This window comes from Thermobia domestica, chromosome 5, assembly GCF_964235325.1.
Source record: "Thermobia domestica chromosome 5, izTheDome1.hap1.1, whole genome shotgun sequence".
In the NCBI taxonomy this organism is placed as follows: Eukaryota; Metazoa; Arthropoda; class Insecta; order Zygentoma; family Lepismatidae; genus Thermobia; species Thermobia domestica.
The window spans coordinates 317,392,339-317,414,616 of record NC_137458.1 but is presented as its reverse complement, the minus strand read 5'-3'; the positions used below and the strand labels follow the sequence as shown (position 1 = coordinate 317,414,616).

At 34.7% G+C, this 22,278-nt stretch overlaps 1 protein-coding gene across 5 annotated transcripts in view; it reads right to left on the bottom strand.

Annotated features, from left to right (window-relative positions):
- lov (BTB/POZ domain-containing jim lovell protein) overlaps positions 1-21,203 on the bottom strand; it is a 261,400-nt gene extending 240,197 nt beyond the window's left edge. For 3 of the 5 annotated variants that reach the window (XM_081760460.1, XM_081760466.1, XM_081760468.1), the window contains exon 1: positions 20,215-21,201. The gene's annotated coding sequence lies outside the window, so the exon portion shown is untranslated. Of the gene's footprint in view, positions 1-20,214 lie in introns of all 5 variants that reach the window. The other 2 variants (XM_081760469.1, XM_081760467.1) reach the window with 2 other exon arrangements.
- Between the last annotated feature and the right edge of the window lie 1,075 nt (positions 21,204-22,278).

The window sequence follows — 22,278 nt, the reverse complement described above, 5'->3', positions numbered from 1 at the left end:
TTTAGGTTATTAATGGTTTATTTCTGTAGTGATCTATGAATAGAAGGAACAATTATAAAAATGTCGGGAATATCTTTTTCACAAGAGCTAAAAAATGCAGAAGTTATTTGGAAAATGCGACAAAACGCGAAATATGAAAAACGAAACGCGAAATTTTCAAATTTTTAGTGCGAAAAACTCGTGCCCCTAATTATTATTTATTACTATGATTAATATTATCCTTTCCATTTATTTGCTTTGCAAATTTGTTATTCAATAATCTAATCACACAATGTTCCAGACAGAATTTTAAGATATTCATGAGCAAGGAATCAAATCTCTTCTTACACTTTCGTTGTTTAAGAGTACAAAGGAATACTACCTACTGGCGTTGCTCTTGTCAATTTATTTAATAAAATATGAAATATTATATACGGTATTTTAACTGAAAAAGATAGTATCCTATTAGTTATACACCTTTCGTCAAACAAAATATTAGAAACAAGCAGGAAAACTAACATATATATGCAAATATTCAGATCATGTCTTGCCCCCCCCACTTTTAACGTCCAACCGCCGCCACTGTGATTAGACATACTATTTTATAGATACCCTTAAGCAGTGACGTAACTAGGGAAGGGGGAAAGGGCTTGTGCCCCAGGCGCCGGATTGGAAGGGCGCAAAATTGGGCAAACTTTTGGGGGAGCGTTTTGGTTTTGTTTGTTAGCGGGTCGCTAAGGCGAGGTCTTGCCCCGGGTGAACCTTGCGTATTTACGTGGCTGCCCTTACGCTGAACAAAAGTAAACCCTCAAGCATAGCTTTCAAGAAATCGACAAAATCTATATATTGGCGGCTTTCTTTCTTTATTTACTTTTTTTACATAGCAAACTGCAGAAGAAATTTAAATTTAATAAAGGTGTTCTCAAACCTTTGAACCTTCATTTATCTCATTTCCCGACGTCATACAATGATGGAATTTTGTACAGCGACCTAAGTTAGATAATATTTCGTTGTTACTTTTTATATATTTACTCATATTTTTAAGTTAGATGTGTTGTTTAATTTTTAATTGTTTAATTGTATCGCAATTTATAAGTTTTACATTGCATTTTCGGCAGCGAAGAAATTAATAACATTACTAATTTATTTATTTTTGTTGTTTTACATAAAAAATAAACATTTTTGTGTATGATAAACAAATTTATTACTTTTTGTATACTGTGCATGTATTCTATACTATTTTCTGTTGCAAGAATAGCCTATTTTTCGAAAATAAATTATGATCACAGAAGCATTGCATTTTGCAATACAATTTTTCGTTTTTGTCGGCTATCCATGATTTTGTGTATCAAATTGCGATGCGATATCACTTAAATGAAACATTAATATTACATACAGTGGCGGCGATTGGATGTTAAAAGTGGGTGGAGGCAAGACATGATCTGAATATTTGCATATAAATGTTAGTTTTCCTGGTTGTTTCTAACATTTTGTATGACGAAAGGTTGTATAACTAATAGGATATTATCTTTTTCAATTAAAATACCGTATATCGTATTTCATATTTTACTAAGTAAATTGACAAGAGCAACGCAAGTAGATATTAGCCCTTTGTACTCTTAAACAACGAAAGTGTAAGAAGAGATTTCATTCCTTGCTCATGAACATCTTAAAATTGTCTGGAAAACTGTATGATGAGATTATTGAATAATATTTGCAAAACAAATAAATAGAAATGATAATATTAATCATAGTAATAAATAATGATGCTTGTTTTGCAAAAGTCATATTGGAACAGGGATTAATGAACAACTTAATTTTTAATTCCACACATGCTGTTAAATGTATGTTATTACTCTCAGAAAATGAAAGTCAGTAAATACTATAACCATATGCTACGACATTTAAAGAAATATTTGCCTTTGCAACTTCCCGAAACATGTTCGTTGCCATTAGGTGCAGTTTCCACTTTCTTGGAACACATCAAAACACAATACTTGGAATCACTTCATACTCCAGTTATACAAAATAATCTCAAAACCTAGAATTATGTTGAATTCACTAAATTTAATTGTATACAGTATACACTCGTACACCCCTAACAAACCACTTCACTCGTATATTACACTACAAAACAGTTGAATAGGTAGAAGTTGTTTCTTATTACGCTTTTGTTATCTTTATTTTAGAAAGAAGAAAAGACATTTTAGGAACTGTCAATTTTTGTGCAATTGAAGAATAACTTATGAAAGACTTTTTTTTTTTTTCGAAATGTTTTCTCAATTAGATTCAAAGCGGCTGACTAATATATCGAGCCCTTGTAAGAAGTGAAAGTATGCTGAAATTACTGAACTCCAATAGGTAAATTTTGGGTTATTTTCTGTGGCAATCAAATCGCAATTCCTGTAGTCTTCTTTACTCCACGGGAAGACAATACGTACTCACGGAACGGCAAATATATGGCACCATTTTTTCTATGAACCAGTAATACATACAAAAACTTTGGATTTCTAAATGAAACTATATACATTAATGGGTTACTTTCGCCGCCCATCATTACATATATACAATTATCGTTTTCTTTAGATTCTAACTTACGCGTACCAAAATGCGAAAGAAAATTTAAATTTGCTTCTTGGCATCGCAATTTGTTAAGTTTTGTATTGCATTCTTGGCAGCCAAGAAAAACATTTTATTATTATTATTATTATTATTATTATTATTATTATTATTATTATTATTATTTCATACAATGAAATGCTAAATATTTTCTATGCATCATAAACAGGTATGATAATAAAAAGCAAAGTAAAGGAAAAGTAACAGCAATTATATTTTTGAAAAGTTTTAACTTTGACATTGTACAGATTGTTTAAGTTGGTAGCTGTTTTCGAATGTGTCTATATAAAGATTTTTTTTTTTAATTCATAATGACTTGAAACAATGGATAATTGGAATTACGCACCACGAAGTCAACTTAATTTTTTACGATAAAATAAACATTTTTCATACGAAGTCCAGTTTCTAATTGTAACCAACTGCTACTCTTATCTAATTCATTTTCCACATTTTGAACATTTTAAACTGAACACTATTTTCCCCTTAACTTTAATACAAAATAAGCAAGCCTAGCAAAACATATATTTCTAGGCCAATAACTATGAAACAAATATGAAAAAATAGGACACAAGAAAGTACTGATAAGGTCCCGTATTTTAGATAGTAATCTAGTTTTTAAAAAATAAGCTTGAGTCTTGGATTTTGAGAGTCGATTGAGCTACTTTCTTTACAGATAGATAGAGGCACGAGTTTTTCGCAATGCGCGATAAAACGAAATGCGTCAGAATTAAGTAATTATCAGTTTCTTGACGTTTTATAATATTAACCGGCATAACTGTGGGACGTAAAACTCAAAAGATTTCTATATGTATTTTCATTGGTTTCCGTTGCGCGATAAAATGCGAAATTGACAACTTTGCGCTAAATTTCTAACAATACGCGACATAACGCGAAATTTTTAAAATAATTTTCATTATTTTTAAAAAACGCTAGTTTTCCGCTGACGGACCGGTAGAACATGGCATGAACTGTCATTTTTGGTGATTACGGCAAGACTGTATGGAACATGTTGCCCGTTAGCTATCACCATCGAAGCTGGATAAGGAGTTCCGAAGTGATGATAGTTTGAAGTTTGTTTTAAATACACTTACATATGTGTGGCTTCCAACGAGCAATGCGAATTGTGAGGGATTTTTTTTTCAAGTATGGACTGATGATAAGTGACAAACATACAACAATGAAGGAGGAAAATGTGGAAACATGAAACATGCTTATGTTTAATGCTTAACTGTAACTTGTGCCTATATGTGTTTTTAGAAGACAGCAAAACTTTCCTACTCATAGTAACTTTAGTTACTGATTTTCCTCAGTTTGATTTGAAAAAATATAACTTTCTATAAATGAAATTCACATTGTCAAGTGAAATATTTAGTGTATTTTGTTTTTAGATAATTAATGGTTTATTTTTATAATGATCTATGAATAAAAAGGAATAATTGTAAAAATGTCAGGGAATTCTTTTCCACAAGAGCTACAAAAGGCGAAACTGTATTTGGAAAATACGACAAAACGCGAAATATGAAAAACGAACTCGTGCCTCTACAGACAGAATAAAGTGTCGAAAAGGATATGGTCTCTATCATCATCAGGATATGATCTGTTTCCACTAATTTGGTTTGTAGTCAGTAGTAGATTGTGTTCTTAAAATCAACAAACACCTAAAAGTAAACGTCGGGCTTGCAAGAAGGCTAATCACTGAGCTTTAACTGTATGTAAGATCGAAAGAGAACCATTCGGTCATAAAGGAAAGATAAACTGTTTTCTGTTGCAAAAATAGTTCACTTCCGTAATAAATTATGATCGTAAATGCATCGCATTTTGCGATACAATTTTTCGTTTGCATCACATTTCTAGGATTTTGTGCAACAAACTGCGATGCGATACCGCTCAAATAAAACGCTGATTTTTATCTATATACAGTATATCTTGTAAAGTTAAAAATTGCAGTACGATAACAGCATCATCTACCGACATTATAATGATACCATCAGGTGACAGTATAACAGGACGATAGCACACAGCGTATGGCTAACGAGATATTGCCCAAAATTTGGATTCTTTGTTAAACCATAATTTTTGTGTCAACTATCCAAAGATGAGACAAAGCTCAATCAAGAAATCACTTTGAGATAAATAAAATGAGCTTTAGGGTAAATTGTGATGCGTAATTTTTGAGAAAAACGATTTTTATGCCGCTGTAACGTATTCATCCGTTGACAATAGTGATTAATAGTTTTCTATTTTGATCAAATACATTTACTTGTGAACTGTTAAGAAGCAGGTTTTACGTATTGATGTTGGTCCTCTTGTAACGATAACATACACAGACAATGTTGTAATAATAACGGTGACACATATAGGTCTTCTCTTAGTAATAACGCCGGACTTCTTGTAATTTTATACTTTAAATTAATCAAGTCAGTTTCTTATATGTCACAAAAGCTTAAAAACTTATAATTTACTGTAAATATTCGAAAAGAAAGTTAAGTTACACCATACTTTTACACTGTAAATCTCTAAGTATTTCTTTCTTTTTGCTTAGATAATGAAAACAATAAACACTCAGAATATATTGTAAATATCCGACAGAGAGAGAGAGAGAGAGAGAGAGAGAGAGAGAAATGACGCTATCCAAGCATCAAATCATAGCTTTTACGGTGTAATTACACTAAATCCTAAACTTCTAATCTAAATTTACAAGCAGTTGCTTTCTCCTTACCTAATAAAAACTCGTAAATTAACCTGTTTGCTAGTACTCTGCCGAAACATTAAATTACTACAGGTATTTACTATAAATGGTAAGCTTTTACCCTGAATTTATAAACACCGTCTTGTTTATCTTATAGAAATAGTGTAGGCCTCCGCTTAAAATTTATAGCTTAACGGTAAAAATTAATAGTTCGGAGGAATTTAACTCCATCACATTTCACACGGTTTTCTTTAACTGAGGATGCTTGGATAGTGTTCTCAAACCTTTCAACTTTCATTTATCTCATTTCCCGACGTCATACAATGATGAAATTTTGTACAGCAAGTCAGATAATATTACGTTGTTACTTTTCATATATTTACACACATTTTTAAGTTAGATGTGTTGTTTAATTTTTAAGATCGAAATTAGCATTTTCGTACGCAATCAGCATTACCCTTGACTTAAGCAGAATTATCTAGTAATTATCTAGGGTTTTAACTTTCATAAGTTGGAACAAAATTTCAGATATTCATGATTTCTTTTAACACATTTGAAATAATATAATAACTGAGGGAAAAGCATGAGGACGTTCTCACAAGACACTCAATTTATAGATTCTTCAATTCTTCTGTAAATCAAGTGATTAAATGTGAGGGCGCTGCCATGCTTTCCTTTTAGCCATGTGTAAATAGTTTTTTAAAAGATAATTAACTTCAAAATAGATTTATTTTTTAAAAAATAGTACAATTTCTTTTACTTTGTTAAGTTTTTTTTGAAAAAAGAAATTGTACTAAAAATTAAAAAAAAAATCATTCTGTTTTCAAGATAATTATCTTTTAAAAAACTATTTATTCACGGCTAAAAAGAAAAGCATGAAAAGCGCCCACAAATGCAATCATTTGATTTACATAAGAATTGAAGAATTTATAAATTGATGTATTGTGAGAGCGCCGCCATGCTTTTCTTGATAGACCCTAGTTACTCGTAAACTAACATTAAAAAAAAAAAAAAACTAATTTTCTTGAAAATAGAATTACTTTTTTTTTTTACTTTCTACTAACGCTGTTTTACTTCGTTACTTTTTTTAAAAAAGAGAACATGTTCTTTAAAAATACTATTTATCTTATTATTTTTCACTGCTCGTGAGGTATTGTCCTGTCAGCTTTTTAACTACACAGGAATTTTATGGTGAATCCTCGTACAAATGAAGCACATTCCTGTGTCTTCTATCCCTATGGCTTCTAATCTCTGCAAATAATTGGTTAAAAGCATAACTTCTAGAGTGAGCCATTTTTTTCCTATTGAGTTGACCCCAGGGATTCCGGTTTATGAGGCACTTCCTAGATTTACATAATCCTATTCCTTACGAATTGTTCGGAACTTCAGATATCTCCAAAACGTAAGTTAATATCATTCGTGTGATATTTATAAACCCCGCCATCGATAGTCAACTCATAAGAATAATCTACTGTTCATATACAGAGTACAAAAATTAACATCAATTTCTTCCGACAAAATTAAAAATAAGGAACGACACATCTTTTTGGTGCCACAAAAGTTAGTGCTTTTCTTCTCGAAAACTGTGCATGAGGATTTATCCTGAAACATGTTACTTCGTTCAATTTGATGCGATCTATAACGACTAATAGATTATATTGAAACATCTTCTATTTGGACAATATTTTAGTAGAACAGAAACTAAAATTTAAGTGTTACTGATAATGTTAGGGTAACCCACTATCCATCGTCATTTTTCTAATATCATGTGAAGACCTTCACCGGCGCAAATCCCGGGGGAGACGAGGGAGACATGTTCCTTCCAATCATGGTACTGGGGGACTGTCCCCCCAATAACCTGATTTGAAATGTGTTTTTGGGGAGAAATATGATGATTTTGTCCGATTGCCACAAAGGAAAGTGAGATTAAATTGATGTTCCTCCAGAATAAGCCTCAAATCTGCCAGCCTCCCAATGTTGAAAACAACTCTGATTCCTTGTTCCTCCACAGCATTGTTTTTTAACTTCATAAATATTTTGAACATCGCTTAAAAAAATAATATGGGAATGGTCTTACCTGTCCCCTAGTGTTGATGACAGATTTGGTCGCTGAAGACTTTAACGATTTTTCTATATTTGATAATCACTTTCATCTCAACTGGTATGTTCTAATACAGAATCAACTTTCAGGTTTACAAATTAATTGTTCTTTTCCATCTCCACTTTTTAAAAACGTTTAAAAAGATCTGTTGATAGGTGTAAAAAAAAAAAAAATGACCAGACATCCTGTTGTAGCCAGGACAGTCCCGCTTTTTCAGATTCTCAAACGGGACGCTTAAATGTCTCATTTTAAAGCAAAAATGAACAGTGTCCCGTAATTGTTATAATATAAATTATCACAGCAAATTCTAGACTCTCTCGTTAAAATGATTATGTATAAGAACTATTTGTGATACCAACACTCAACGGGTATCTTTTAGTCCCTGCCTAAAACTTCTAAATGGTCCTGAGTGCTTGTAACTTTTGAATGCGTTATCACTTCTATTTATGTATTTTCTAATTTGAAAGCACTGCTGGTGCCCAAAATGTAGTCTGGGACTAAGACGTTTACCCCACCCCCTAGAGTCATATGCGTCCCGTTTTTGCAAGTTAAAACTCTGGTCACCTTAGGTATATATATCTTTTCTTGCGACAATCTTCTCTGTTAAATTGAAGAATTTAATTAATTGTATTTCGGCGAGAAAGAAGTGCATAAATATGAACATACGGTAAATTTTTGTAGTTACCGCATAGGATGACACGGCTTTTATCTAGAAATATGGGAGCCTAGGAGAGCCAGGTTTTCGAATACAGTAGAATCCCGAAAACTCGGCCTAATATGGACCAAAGGGTGGCCGAGTTTGTGAAAATGGCGGGTTATCGGGAATGGTGTTAAAAAGAGAATAAGTACGAGTTTTTCTCCAAAAAATACAGTTCTGTACTAGTATGTATTGGTTGCTTGAGAATATATCAGAGAATAAACTGCCCAATCACCATTAAAAAAAACAAAAGTACGTACTTTATGAAGGCATAGAGCCTTTACTATATATGAAAATGAAAATTAATGAATACACACTGCTAAGTAATTTACCTGATAAGACAGACCTTAGAAAATTACTTTATGAAGCCACAAAGGGATCTGCACGCGGATTTTTTTCGTCCTGCTAGGATGTGGCCGAGTGCGGGACTGCCCGGTTATAGAGTACGGAGTTTTAGAGACCCTAGTGTATCGTTAATTCTTACCAATTCTAGGGTTTCTTGCCAATTTTAAAATAAACCATATACAATCAAATTATTTTTAAAAAATCTATGCCAAAAAGTGTCGATATCAATCGAACATTTTACTAACTGTAAATTAAGTTCATAAAATAATTTATCGATTTTGTTTATTGTGTAAAACTATGATTATAGGCTGATTTTAAAGTGGAATGTTCTTTGTAAGGTTATTTCAGTCAGTCTGCATCGAATTACGCTCAAATATTTCTGCAATCACATGGCAGTTAATTTATATCCTGTTGTAATATGATAGAAAGACTACGGTGGTATTTGAAACGAACCTAATTAAGTGTATGAAAAAACACATCATACCAGTAGTCTTATTCCTAACAATAACTCTCATATTACTTGGAACATATTTACTGTCAATTCTGATTTACGACGCATTTATTGATTTTTCTTTCAGAGAAGTTTAAATTTTTGACGGGAATTTGTATGTGGACAACATGGCGTTCAGCGCCTACGATATTGAATATTACTTGATGTCATTCATCAAGTTATAATTTACGATCTGCGTCAACGGAAGAAATATTCATAGATCTAGAGTTTATAGTCGTTGTGCTTATCCTCTATTGGCAAAACTAACAATCGTCGATATGAAAATAACGATCAATCAGTCCTGTTTAAATATTAACATCGTTTCTTGTATTATGCTGGCGTGTATTTTGACAATGATATTACGGCATCATGTCTGACGCTAATGTATTGTAATTTGATTGAAACAAAGCAACGTGTACAACTAGCAACAAAATTTCCAGTGAAATCCTGGTGGCTTATTTCTGGTGCATCGAATTTCTAGTTTGGTACCAGTTAAACACTGTGCGCTTTTATTCGGGCCACCCTTTTGTTCATATCACCATGTCGCTTAGCCTCGGACCATAACCATGAGGTGTTGAACAGAAAAGGTCAATTGGATCAATTTGGACATACTCTTCATCACAATATGGTAATTTTGTATCTGGAATCTACCATTTTAGACCAAAATTAAGCCACGCCTTTAAAATTCAAGAGAAATGAGAAAAACGTCAAAATATACGCTGCCTTCTTAAAACTCAAAAAAGATTCGTATTTTTCACAAGAAATGTGGAACAAAAGTAATCTTATTTTCGGTCCAATGCAAATGCTATTTATGATTTTATTCTACGAAATTAATTTTTAGTAAGGAAAAGCTAAAGGGCGGAGCAGGCCAGAATACAGTCAAGGATTAGGTAAATTAAATGCAAGGCTCCATCTTACTGGGAGGTAGGGTTCCCAGATATTTTGGTTTTGCCGGGAGAGTTCCCAATTTACGTAATCCGTCTCCCGAATATTGTTCGGAACTCCAAGTATGCTGGTTTTTCTACAAAACATAATATCATTTGTGCAATTTCTTTCTTTTCTTTTCTTTCTTTTTTTTTTTTAATATCCTCTTGTCAGTCATTAAGAGTCTTCATCCCGGCGAAATTAAAATACCGCTAATTTTACAGTAATTATGAGATATCTTCAAATAGATAAAAGATAATCGAAATGTGGAACAAGAGCGCCCTAGACAATATTATTTTACATGAGAAACCGTTATCACGACTCACTTATCTGCTTTCGATTTCGAGCCATTTTGAAAATCGGCATTTATTTTCGCGTTTCTAAACAGCTGAAAACGGAAAGCCGCTAGGTGACTCGTGATAACGGTATCTCACGCAAAATAATATTGTCTAGGGCGCTCTTGTTCCATATTTCAATTATCTTTTATCTATTTGAAGATATCACATAATTACTGTAAAATTAGCGGTATTTTAATTTCGCCGGGATGAAGACTCTTAATACTCAATTAATAGGAATAGCAAATTCTCGGTTACCGTATTCACTTTTGGCGAGTGTCGACCAATCATTTAGTTAATTCTGACATTTCAACAGAGACAAGTGTATATCTAAGACTATACTGTAAATGTGCATAGGGCGCAACAGTTTTTAGTGTAAGTTTTAATAGGGTGACCTGGTTTTTTTTTTTTCCTGAAAATCTGACAGCCTTCCTTGGAGGTGAGGTGGTTAGTACCGGCCCGGCCGCCTTCACGGTTCTTACAGTCAAAACATTTTACGTCGGCTAGGTGAAGCGACGAGTACCATTACAAACCAATTTTTAGAATAAAATATTGAACAAGAGTAAATTATCCCTTGTGATTTTTCTTTCCTGTAAGAGAAACTATTGACGATTGAGAGTGGAGTTGTTAAATTTTCGTTGATAAACAACATTCTTACAGACCTTTTACAGAAAATAGCAATTTTCTACTTTTAATCACCTGTAAATTATCCTTTTGGTCTCGACATGAACCCGTTACGTATGTATGTCGACACACATTGGGAAGGGCAGACGAGCTTCAAAACTCACTTTTTTCGTAAAAGACCGCCATGAAATGTCTAAAATCGGCTGAAATTTCGAATCCGGTTTCTTTCACGAACTTCTCTACACAGCAGGAAATAGTTGAGTTAATTCAACACAATGATCTTGTGTCACCTGAGCTGTATTAAAGTTTGACACAAACCTGGTGGTACTTCAACTTCATCGAACTTCAAAGTAAAGTATCAAAATGGTACTGGTAAAATCAATTACCTGACATGACGGGGAGTCATTTCAGTAAAACCATTGGTGTTGTTTGTCGAACAACTACTTCACGAAAATGTTATCTTTTATATTAAATGGACATGATTGTTACGAGGGATAATAAACTGGCGTATTTACGAGGAACGAAATATAGTCTGCGACCAAGAGGAACATAATGAACATAGGAACAAGAAATGGCAGCACTTCTACTTATGTAAATGTAAAAAAAAAAAAAAAAAAAAAAAAAAAAAGTTCGCTGATAAAATTATTTTCGTGAAACACAAGGAAATATAGTTGAGAAATAGTTTCTTGTGTGAAAATGCTTCGTTACTTAGTATAAACATAAAATATACCTCGTATTAAAAGCTAATGAAAATTGTCAATGTCAGTTATTTAGATATTTATTACTCCCTTCAAGGCGGCATACACACTAACATTATAGTGTGAATGTGCCTGTCTGATACATATTAATTTCAAAGAGCTGAGATGCCTACTGACGAAGAACACAGTTATTAATATTTCAATGGCTTGCACTCACCACGTTATCTGTGCTTTTATTAACAACAGAAGGTAAAGCCTATAGAAGATCACTGTGGTTCTGTTCCTATTTCCTCATTCTTTCGTTAAATCACCTACTTATCAAATACCACCTGCGGTGATGTTTCCACAACAATCAACATCGTCCCTGTGTCAAACTTTTCTCGTCTCGTCTCAATTCTCGAAAAGCTTTTGTAGTCTCGGCTCAAAAACGTTTACATCTTATTTTGTAGTTTAGTGTATAAAATTTATTTCGTGCTTTTCTCTTAATTTCGTGTACAAATTTCAGAATCCTTCGTGTTATCCGAACCATTGCAATGAATGTTGTAATCTAACAGCATTTAAAGCATATTTATTATCGTTTATTGTGTAATGAATTCCGTAAATTTAAACATTGATAAATGCTCTCCATTGTGTTTGTACAATCACTTTATCAATTTATATTTTTTATTCTCTGAATCAGCTAACATGAACATTAAAACAGTATTAAAGATCCAATATTGGGGATGAGATATTGTTGCTAATCAGACTAACTAAACTAACCTAACTAACTCTAGGGCTATGGAATCCGGATGTTTTACGCCGCGTTCACAAAAGCTCTCTATTGACTTCTGTCCTTAGCCAACTGCATCCAGTTTCTACTTTGTATTCCAATCTCTGCGAGATCCATCTTAATATTGTCCTCCCATCTGCGCCTAGGTCTTCCTAATGGTCATTTTCCGATTGGATTTTCAGTAAAAACTTTGAAAACGTTCCTATTTCCTTCCATTGTGGCTATATGACCTGCCCACCTGAGCCTCCTAGACTTGGCGACCCTAATAATGTTTGGTAAACAGTATAAATAATGTAGTTCCTCGTTATGAAGTTTCCAGCATTCCCCCTTCATTCCCTTCGTCTCAATAGGGACACGAGAGCTGTCATATTTCAAATCTTGTTTCAAATACTTGATGAAAAGATACTTGTGGTCTGGATTTTCGTTTATTTCATAGTTTCATAGGTAATATCAGTTATAGTTAGGAATTTCTCCACTTACAATTGTTAGAAGTGCTTGACTTAACCACCGATGGATGATTCAAGTGATTTCGTCACTTCCGCTGATAATGAAAGAGGAAGGACCCAAAAAGTATACTTCCAATAGGAAACCATTTTGGCTGCCAAGAGTACATAGCATTTATTTCATACAATATTTATCTTTACCGGCGAAACTTTGTTCTATTTGTTATTTAAAGTTAATTACTTCGGTAATTTAGACAAAAATTACGATGTTTTCTTACATTATTCTACAAGATTTTGTTAGCGTTAAAAAAAATATCCAAAGAATGACACATCTGCCAATAATAAATATCATCGAGATAAAGAAAGGGATCGTCATGCATAGTTGTCCACAAAATCAAATCTTAAAATTGATGCTGTATCGTAAGCACGTGACTTGTTAAGATTAAACTAAAATTGAACTTTTCATTATGGCGTTTAAGGATCACAGTGCGTAAAACGATTGAAACAAGATATAGCGAAAAAAAATATGATTAATTCTTAAGCTATACAGGGTGTCTCAAAAAGGACTTGACAACTTTGAAAACTCATATTGATTGATTGATTCATCTTACAGACATGGTTTTGTTGCCATTTTCTACCAAAATACATCAAATTTTGACTCACTTAGTACACTAGTTCAGAAACAAGCCACCGTAAGCGCTAACGGCAGTTGCGGCAAAGATGTTCGGTAAGACAAAACAAATTTTCAGGTCGTCCTCGTAGGTCTGAAGACGTTGCACAGCAAGTGAGACTTCAAATGGGATGTGTGCTGCATCACCAATGTAAGCCACATTGAAACTCTTTAGGTATAAGGTAAAAAACTTGCTACAAACTGACACCAAAACCATATCTGTAAGCTAAATAAATAAATAAATATGAGTCTCCAAAGTTTAAACACCCTGTATTTATTTGTTTATTGTATACATAATTAATAAGACTTAAGTAGCAGAGGGTGTCTATTGTTATTTGTTTTTTTAACAATGATAGACATATACTATTTCACATCTATCCACTAACAGAATATGACATTATTTTGCGTGGGGTCCCTGGTTCGATCCCAATTCGCGTCCAATGGATTTTGTAGTAGACAAATACTGCATGCGTGGGTTTTCTCGAGGTTCTCCCGTTTCCTCTTACTTTCTTTAATTCACCATTTCATGCATCTCTCATTATCACAGTCTGCTTAGGCTATATGGCATAATCATGGGACGTAAAACTCAAAGATATTTCATTTCTACATTCTACGTCATTAATTCACGTCGTATAGGATCTAATAAAGTCGAAGTATTACTATTTCTTAAGTAATAATATTACTGGAATTACTTCACTCTGCGTTCTATGTTTGTAGTTGTAAAGTATTTGCATTAAAAATTGTAATTTTTGCATTAAAAACAGTATAAAACTGTAATTTAAGTACATAAGAAATTAATTGCAGGCAAAATCTTCAGTTAGGAAACATCACAAGAAAATTAGGAAAAAAAATGGTTTGCATGACATTTAAGTCATATTTCTTTTTTTATGCCGCACAGGGATAATATCACTTTTTAAAACTCCAATATTTTTATATTATTACTAAAATAATTTATTTTGCCTTGAATTACTTCTTTATGTGATCGTGCACTATCTTGTAGGTACAACGGCTATTTCACGAAATTGAGAACTATAGCTGCTTCGTCTTGCGATTTCAACATCAATGGCCATGCTAGGCCATCACGTATGAGGGATTATCTCCCTCGGTGACCACATTGTTCAGGAGGAAGGAAGGAGCGGGAAAGGAAGGAAGTGGCCTTAGACCAGTGTTAAGTACCATCCTGACATTTGCTTAGTGTGAATGAAGAAAACCCAAGAAAACCTCACTCAGGATGCATGGCCTGAAAAACCTTTTACATCTAATCTGATCTGAGTTTAGCATCCCTCTCAGCAGTGAGACTCTAGGAAACATGGACCTACAGATTAATTTGTATCCGAACCACATGAACCCCTCCGGAAATCGAACCTGGCCATCCTACACCAAAGGCGCGTACGCTAACTGCTTAGCTACGAGCGTGCTCTGAAGAAGCTTTCACACTTTTTCGAGTGAGTGTCCAACCGGGAAACGAATCCAGGACTGCTCTCACCAAAGCCGAGAGTGTTAGCGACTACGCTACGCGGGACCACAATTCATGTAAATAGCATTTTGTACATATAACCTGGGTTCTTTCTACACTTTAAACATTCTTCATTAAAAGTGGATGAACCTAAGAGAACATGATTTCAAGAAAGAAGATCCATAAATTCACTAAACTTGAAGTCACTTTTGGATCGGAAGGCCCAAGTTCGATTTCTGGTTGGAGCTCATGTGTTTTGGATACCATGTTAAGCTGCAAGTCCACGTCTCATATAGCCTCGGCGATGAGAAGAGACGTTATTGTTAAACTTCAAAATAATTGAAGACTAGAACATTTCTTTTTTTAGCCAAATTCCCGAATTTTTACATATTTTCAGTTTCAAACACGTTCTACCGAGCAAAGAACTGGAAGTGAAACTGATATGAAATATGATTGTTAAAGGGGGAGTCGAACAAATACTATCTTGAAGCGACAGGTTAGCTTAAATCATGTAGCCCTATTTCAGTAATTAGTATTGGCTACGAGATGAAACGAGAAATAACGTTTTCTTGTCTCATCTCGATATTCGTAAAAGTTTTTCATCTCGTTTCGTCAATTTATGTACAAATTTATGCCCTGAGTGTTTTGTTAGTTTCATCTAGAAGTTATGAGAATCCTTTGGCATCACGAGAGGTCCACGAAGGATGTGGTACCAAGTGGCACACAGAAAGCGATGACCACTCGGTTCATCGTCTTAACATAATGCACAGCATGCTCAAAAGATTACTTGATGAAAATCATATTAGATTCGAAAGGAGATGCGTAGTTTAGCCGCTGAGCGAAAATAGACGGATAGTGGCAGTCGGTGGTCAATGTTTAATAATCTTTACATGTTATGACGTCACAATAGGCTTCGTCTCATTGGCGCTCAGACTTGCCCATCCCCTCAAACGCTTGGGCGCAATCTTCCCAAATTTAACTTTTCGCTCAAGAAAAGAATATTCAATCCCTGAACTTTGGTAAAATTAAAGTTCAATTGTACTGTTTACAATGAAAACTTATCTCCCCCTTCAAAAATCTCATGAATTCAACCTGCATCCAAAAACCCGCCTGTGAACATCCCTTGTGGCGAGTTACACACTGGTATTTTTTTTTTTTTTTAAATCTGTATTGGATTACAGTTTGCAACACAAAATCATAGAAATGCGATGGAAACGAAATATTGCATCGCAAAATGTGATACACTTTCTATGATCATAATTTGTTACTGGAATGAGCTACTTTTGCAACGAGAAAAATACAGTATATCATTGTCTTTCCTTCACGACAGAACAGTTCTCTTTCGATGTCACATATACAAGCAAACATTCAGTGATAAATATTCCCTCGCTCAAAAACACAATTTTTCCTCTTTGGACATATTTTAGGTCCTTCATAATACAAACCAATCGACTACGGACTACACACCATATTAGTGGAGACTGGTCATAGAATTGACGAAAATGATACCTTGTGCAGTCTGGTATAATATTGCACCTGGAATTGACGCCATAATAAGATTTCGAGAAGCAAGTACCTATCTTACGGTTCGGGAACAAGATCACCAGCAAAATATATCGGAGTACCCTCTTTTCAGTTCTACCTCTTCACAGTTTCTTGAAACTCTGGGAAGGAATTCAAAAATGACGCATCTAGCCTAATTATTACATAGCATTGGTCCAGAAATACTGTTTTTGCTAAGTCCTCTTGCTTTTCATTGAATAGGAGAAAGAAAAATAATTTCGTTTAGAACTTTTTCGAAAAGTGGGAAAATAAACTGGATCCGAGTAGCGTTTGGCTACGTCAGTTAGGAAATGAACATTATTGTGTCTTTATCGTAAATATGAAGATTCACTTCGAAAACTGCATAATTCCCATTCTCCCGTTTCTGGCGATATTACAAATTCAACGCTTTATAGAAAACTCGACATGGATGCATTCGAGACCAACCACCCCTTAGACAATCTATATGACAAAGAACTATTTATTAAAAAAAAACACACAATTGATATTACTTTTTCTTAGTTTTGCGTTTTATTATCATAATTGTTTGTTTTATACAAAATGTTTTTTTTTATTGTCTATATAAAACATAAAAGTACAATACTAACAATAATATTTTCTTATCCTGCCGAAAATGAAACACAAGAACCAAAATCTAAAAAAGACGTTGATACATAGTTTACTCTTATAAAAGAAACTTTCTCGCTCAAAAATATTTCGTAACAGCACGATTTTTTTTTTTTTTTTTTTAGAAAAATAAGAACTTTAAATCCTCACATTATCACATCAAAGTTGGATAAATTCAGAAAACAAACAAACAAACAAACACACACACATTATGTATGTATGTATCTATGTAAAATAGCCCAATTTATAGTTCGACAAAAAAGTTTCAAACCAGCTTTTTTTTAACCGAAATAAAAAAGGACGAAGTTTTCCCGGCGGGAGCTCAAGTGTTACGGATTCCACGTTAAGCTGTAAGTCCACGTCTCATATAGCCTCATTGCTAAAATGGGCGTTAAACTGAAAATCAAATCAAATGAAAGCATCCTGATTCTGAAGTAAATGCACTTAACATTTACTACATTGCAAGACTTAAGAATATGTAGAACGTTGGTTGTTTGCGCAATACCTTGAACGTGTGGTCCTGATTTTCAATTCCAATAAAATTACATGATTTGAATCCAATTTTCGGACCCCTGTATCTTACATAACCTTCACGCTGTAAAGATTCACCAAGATAAAAATAAATTAACGACAGAATACCGTAATAAAAATTATCTGATTCAATGGAAGTTTAAAAAAACCTGACACCTTGAATGATCACGAATAATTCTAATCAAGTAGTAGAATAAGGTACTCGAAACAATAAATAAATAAAACAGAATTAAAATTTAATATTAGGATATTAACTATAAAATTCCGTATTTTAAATATATTAATGCAAATTTTCAATATTTTCTTGTAAAGGTTAATTTAAGATGGAATCAACCTACGGGTCAACAAATTTTTGTCACCTTTGTAAGGGTAAAAGTGAGGGGAACGCGGAGGGACGTCGCCCCAACTTGCAAATAATAATAATAATAATAATAATAATAATAATAATAATAATAATAATAATAATAATAATAATAATAATAATAATAATAAAATAAGATAAAAAATAAATAAATGAAATCTGTGGCGTCTCACCACTTCCTAAAAAGTTACAATGGGCAAAGATAGGCACGGGAGACTGAGTGACGTCATGTGCCCCCTACCTTTCCAGATCTACTTTTACCCCTGCATCTTTGAAACAAGGGATTACAATAAGATACGGCTTTAACCCCGGCTATAGAAAATTTAAAATCTCCGCTCCATTTCAAAGCATTTTAGACATTAGTTTATAGCAGCCAAAAATATGGTTTGTGCGGAAGAGAAACTTCGGTTACAGGTCTTCCTAAAGAACAGTTAAAACATTGGGTAAAACTGAAAATAAGGGGGCGCGGTGGCTCAGTGGTAGAGCGTTCACCTCCGGTGCTTGGGATCACTGGTTCGATCCCAGTTCGCGCCGTGCGGACTTTCTGGACAAACACTGTAGAATAGTGTGAGTTTTCTCGGGGTCCTCCTACTTTCTACATTTCATTCATTACTCATAATCACCGTCTCCTTTAGCATAAGCGTCGGATGTAAAACTCAAAGATTTCATTTTTTCAAAACAAAATACCCACGGCCGTAGGTGCAACCACGGGGGGTTTACTGGGTCCGCACCCCCCAAGAACTTCTGAACATTTATTTGTACACTTTCTTCATAAAACTATAATTATTTAACGGGGAAATGATTGATGTAGGATGAAATTTGATCTTACACTTCATCTGTGCTCTTTTTCTTATAAAAACAATCTACTTCTTTAATTTTTTTTTTCTGAAAATTTAGGTGGAAATATTTTACAATTACTTGTCTTTTCGGATGCAAAATAATATTCATTCAATATTACATAGACGTACTTGTGTGTAGTACTGGACCCTCTCCCAATGCTTGGACACGTCCCAAGAGAAAATTCTGGGAAGAAAATTCTAGGACTGAATAATAGAAAAAGAAGAAGAATCAACCATCAACCGTATTGAATAGAATAGAACAGAACAAAAGAAATTATATCGTTGGTTAATTGTCTTCATTGTGAGTAACTACATACTGAAAATACACAACTGAATAAACATTATTGTTACGCATTATTTTAATTGTTGACGACAAACAAAATAGATAGATAATATACGGATATTGACATGTATTACGTTTCGCACATTCCTTACGTAATTGGTTTATTAATATGTTAAGCTTTCGCCGTTTCCATTCTGACAGATTGTTATTTACAGAGCAGGGCTTGAATACAAAATAGTTAATAGTAAAAACCCTGTATATGAGATTGACGTTCTTTTCTTTTGCGAGAAGGGTTAACTAGTAGCATATATGCACGCCCCCTCCACCCACCCACACTGATTACAGCCAATGGGCCGCGGGGACTCAGTTCCAGATACTCTCTTACGATTTCCTGACTTTTGCTACATGCCGAGTCCTAAACATAATTTGCAACTCTAGTTGTGTGCTTCAGAATATCGATATAAATTGTTTATGTACGGTGCGCATGTCAAATGTCAAAAGGTTCTTTCTTATTATAGTTTCCTTGCTAATTATTTTAAGTTTCTGTTTCCTCATAATTTGGGGCAGTATTTTCATCTGTAGTTATGTTGTATACTTCGTAGTTTTGTTAAATTATACGCATGACGTACTGTTAAACTGTCAATATATTTTTTTTTTTAAGTGGTAGTGCATTCATCTGGGCGCATGGGGTTCTTCGTTCGATCCCATCTCGCGCTAAGTAAACTTTGTGGTGAACAAACACCGTGTGCGTGGGTTTTCACAGGGTTCTCCTGTTTCCTACCACTTTCTTTATTCTACCATTTTCATTCATTTCTCATCATCGTCGTCTCCTTTAGCCTAGCCGACATAAGCATGGGACGTCAAACTTAGATTTCATTTCATTTCATATTTGTTATTACAGCCAGTGATGACTCTAGGGGGTGGTCTAGTGAGGGGAATCCCCACGAAGCTACGAAATCCTCCGCTAGGACAACATGTGTTCAATGTGTTACCAGCATTTTCACAGCACTAGTTTCATCCCCCTCATGTACTGAAAGTTCTCCTGTTAAGTTAAATAGTTTTGTCGTTAAGAAGTGCCCTTCGAAAACAACTTTCACTGAGCATTACGTGCGCTTATGACGGACAGCAAAATGTATCCCGATTGAGCCATCTACGACAGCTGGTAAGAGATAAAACCGGGTATGTCACTTACCTCTCTGCACCTCCTTATTTGATTTGCTTTCCCGTTTTCCGAATGAGCCACTTGATGAGGATGTTGACGAAATTTTCACAGAAAAAAAGGAGTTATTTAGCACTCGAAGCACTTAACACTGTATTTTCTGTGTATATAAATATATATTCCAAGATCACTTGTATCTCGAAATAGAATGAATAAGAACAAAGAGTATAAATAAAGTAACAGAAGAGACACAGTCAACAATGGGATGGAACTATACAATAGACGTCTGGTGACTTCTTCAAGTCGAAGGAAGAAAGTAATTTTCTTCCTGTTGAAGGACTGTCGCTGCTAAAACCTTTTTCTTTTACTTTAACACAAACAACAACATTACGTGTGCATCCCAAGACAAGAAACAACACCTCACGCACTGGAGCGCATCTCCATCTAAACACGCTGAGTGTCCCTTTCTTTTTAGGTCAAAAATGTCCACTTGTTGTCCCTAATCATGTGTTGTTTCAAAAGCACTGTCTACTAAGTCTTCATACACGTTCCTTAACATTGACAAATCAAAGTGTCAAATTTCGTTCAAGATGAGTCCAGGGTTATTGGTTCAATTCTCAGTTCCACGAGTAGATCACACACTGGCAAAAGAAATTTCGCACCTCACACGCGGAGCAAAAGTCAACTGAGTGGCTTCCGTCCTTGCTTAGAGGAACAGGTAAATAGTGAGCAGCAGGGGGCGGTGTCTTCCCCCACAAACAGACTCACATACATGTACAGTGTCTATAGACGAAGTGATCGTTCTTTGCCTCGGGGGCTAAGCGAGGGAGTACAACGGGGCGAGCGGATGGAAGGATCAGAGAACGTTTTGGCGCGTTCTTTGTTTCGATAATACCGGAAACCAGGTTCAGCTCAATAAGATAATTATTTGCCTCCAATGTGATTCCGTCGTCTGCCACTCCGCTGCCAGCAGAAGGCTTTTGGTTTGGTTGCTAGCGATTCCAATCCTCAACGTCTTCCTCTCTGACGCTCCATGAGTGCTTGCTTGTGTTGTGTATTGAGGTTACCTGGCAGTACTTTTTATTTTTATTTATTTTTTTTAATCAAAGGATTCCCCAGCCTATACGTATAGAAAGAATCATATAGGAGTTTATATTACTGTAGATTGGTTCTGCACATGGAGGAGTGGGTGGGAGGAGTTTCGCGAGTGGGAGGGATCCACCAGGGGCCTGAGTGGCTGGGAGGCGGGGAGGAGAGAGTGTTGGATTTTGTATGGAAGGATTACTATTGTTATAATCTTCATTCGAGTGCGTGCCTTTCACATACGTTTCCTTCAGGGTCATTAAGGGGCCCCTCGTGACTCAGGCAAAAGAGAATGTCAGGACATTTCAGTGTTGCCATCCATTTGTTAACAGCTTCTTTTGCTAATTCTTTTTCACATAAGTGAACTGATGTTTATTGTGGATTGGGCGTAGATAGCGTGATGTATGTACGATATAGACACATGAAAAACGTGTTTGTATACATTGTCCGCAGTGGTGATTTCAGAAGATTTCCCCCGGGGGGTTTTGCAGTACATAGGAGATGAAAAGCAGTACTGCGCAAATTCTGGAGACCCACATTAAGCATGGACGGAAACATGTCTCCGGGGTAAAATTTCATAGCTCGGGGAGGATTAACCCCGGCCACCCCTGAAATCATAACTGTTTGTGGTAAGCAGTGGATTCCACGGGCGTCTCTGGCGGGGGGGGGGGGGGGACAAGGGGGACGCGTCCCCCTCAATATTTTGTAGTATAAAATATTTAATATTTTATTCTAATTTCATTTATTTACTAACAACAGTATAACATATAATAATAATAACAATAATATTAATTAGAATCTAATATTCAGGCTGTGAAACGATTATAACAGAGTTCTTGATATACCTTAGCGGGTACTTGAAGAAAAGCAGAAAAGTAATAAATGGAATCGAAGATAATATACAGGTTGGGCTAGGTAGTACCATTTAAATCACTTTCTTTTATGTCCCCCCTAATTTTACATGCCAGAGACGCCAGTGGTGGACTCAAAGTTAATTTGATTGCCAATCAATTG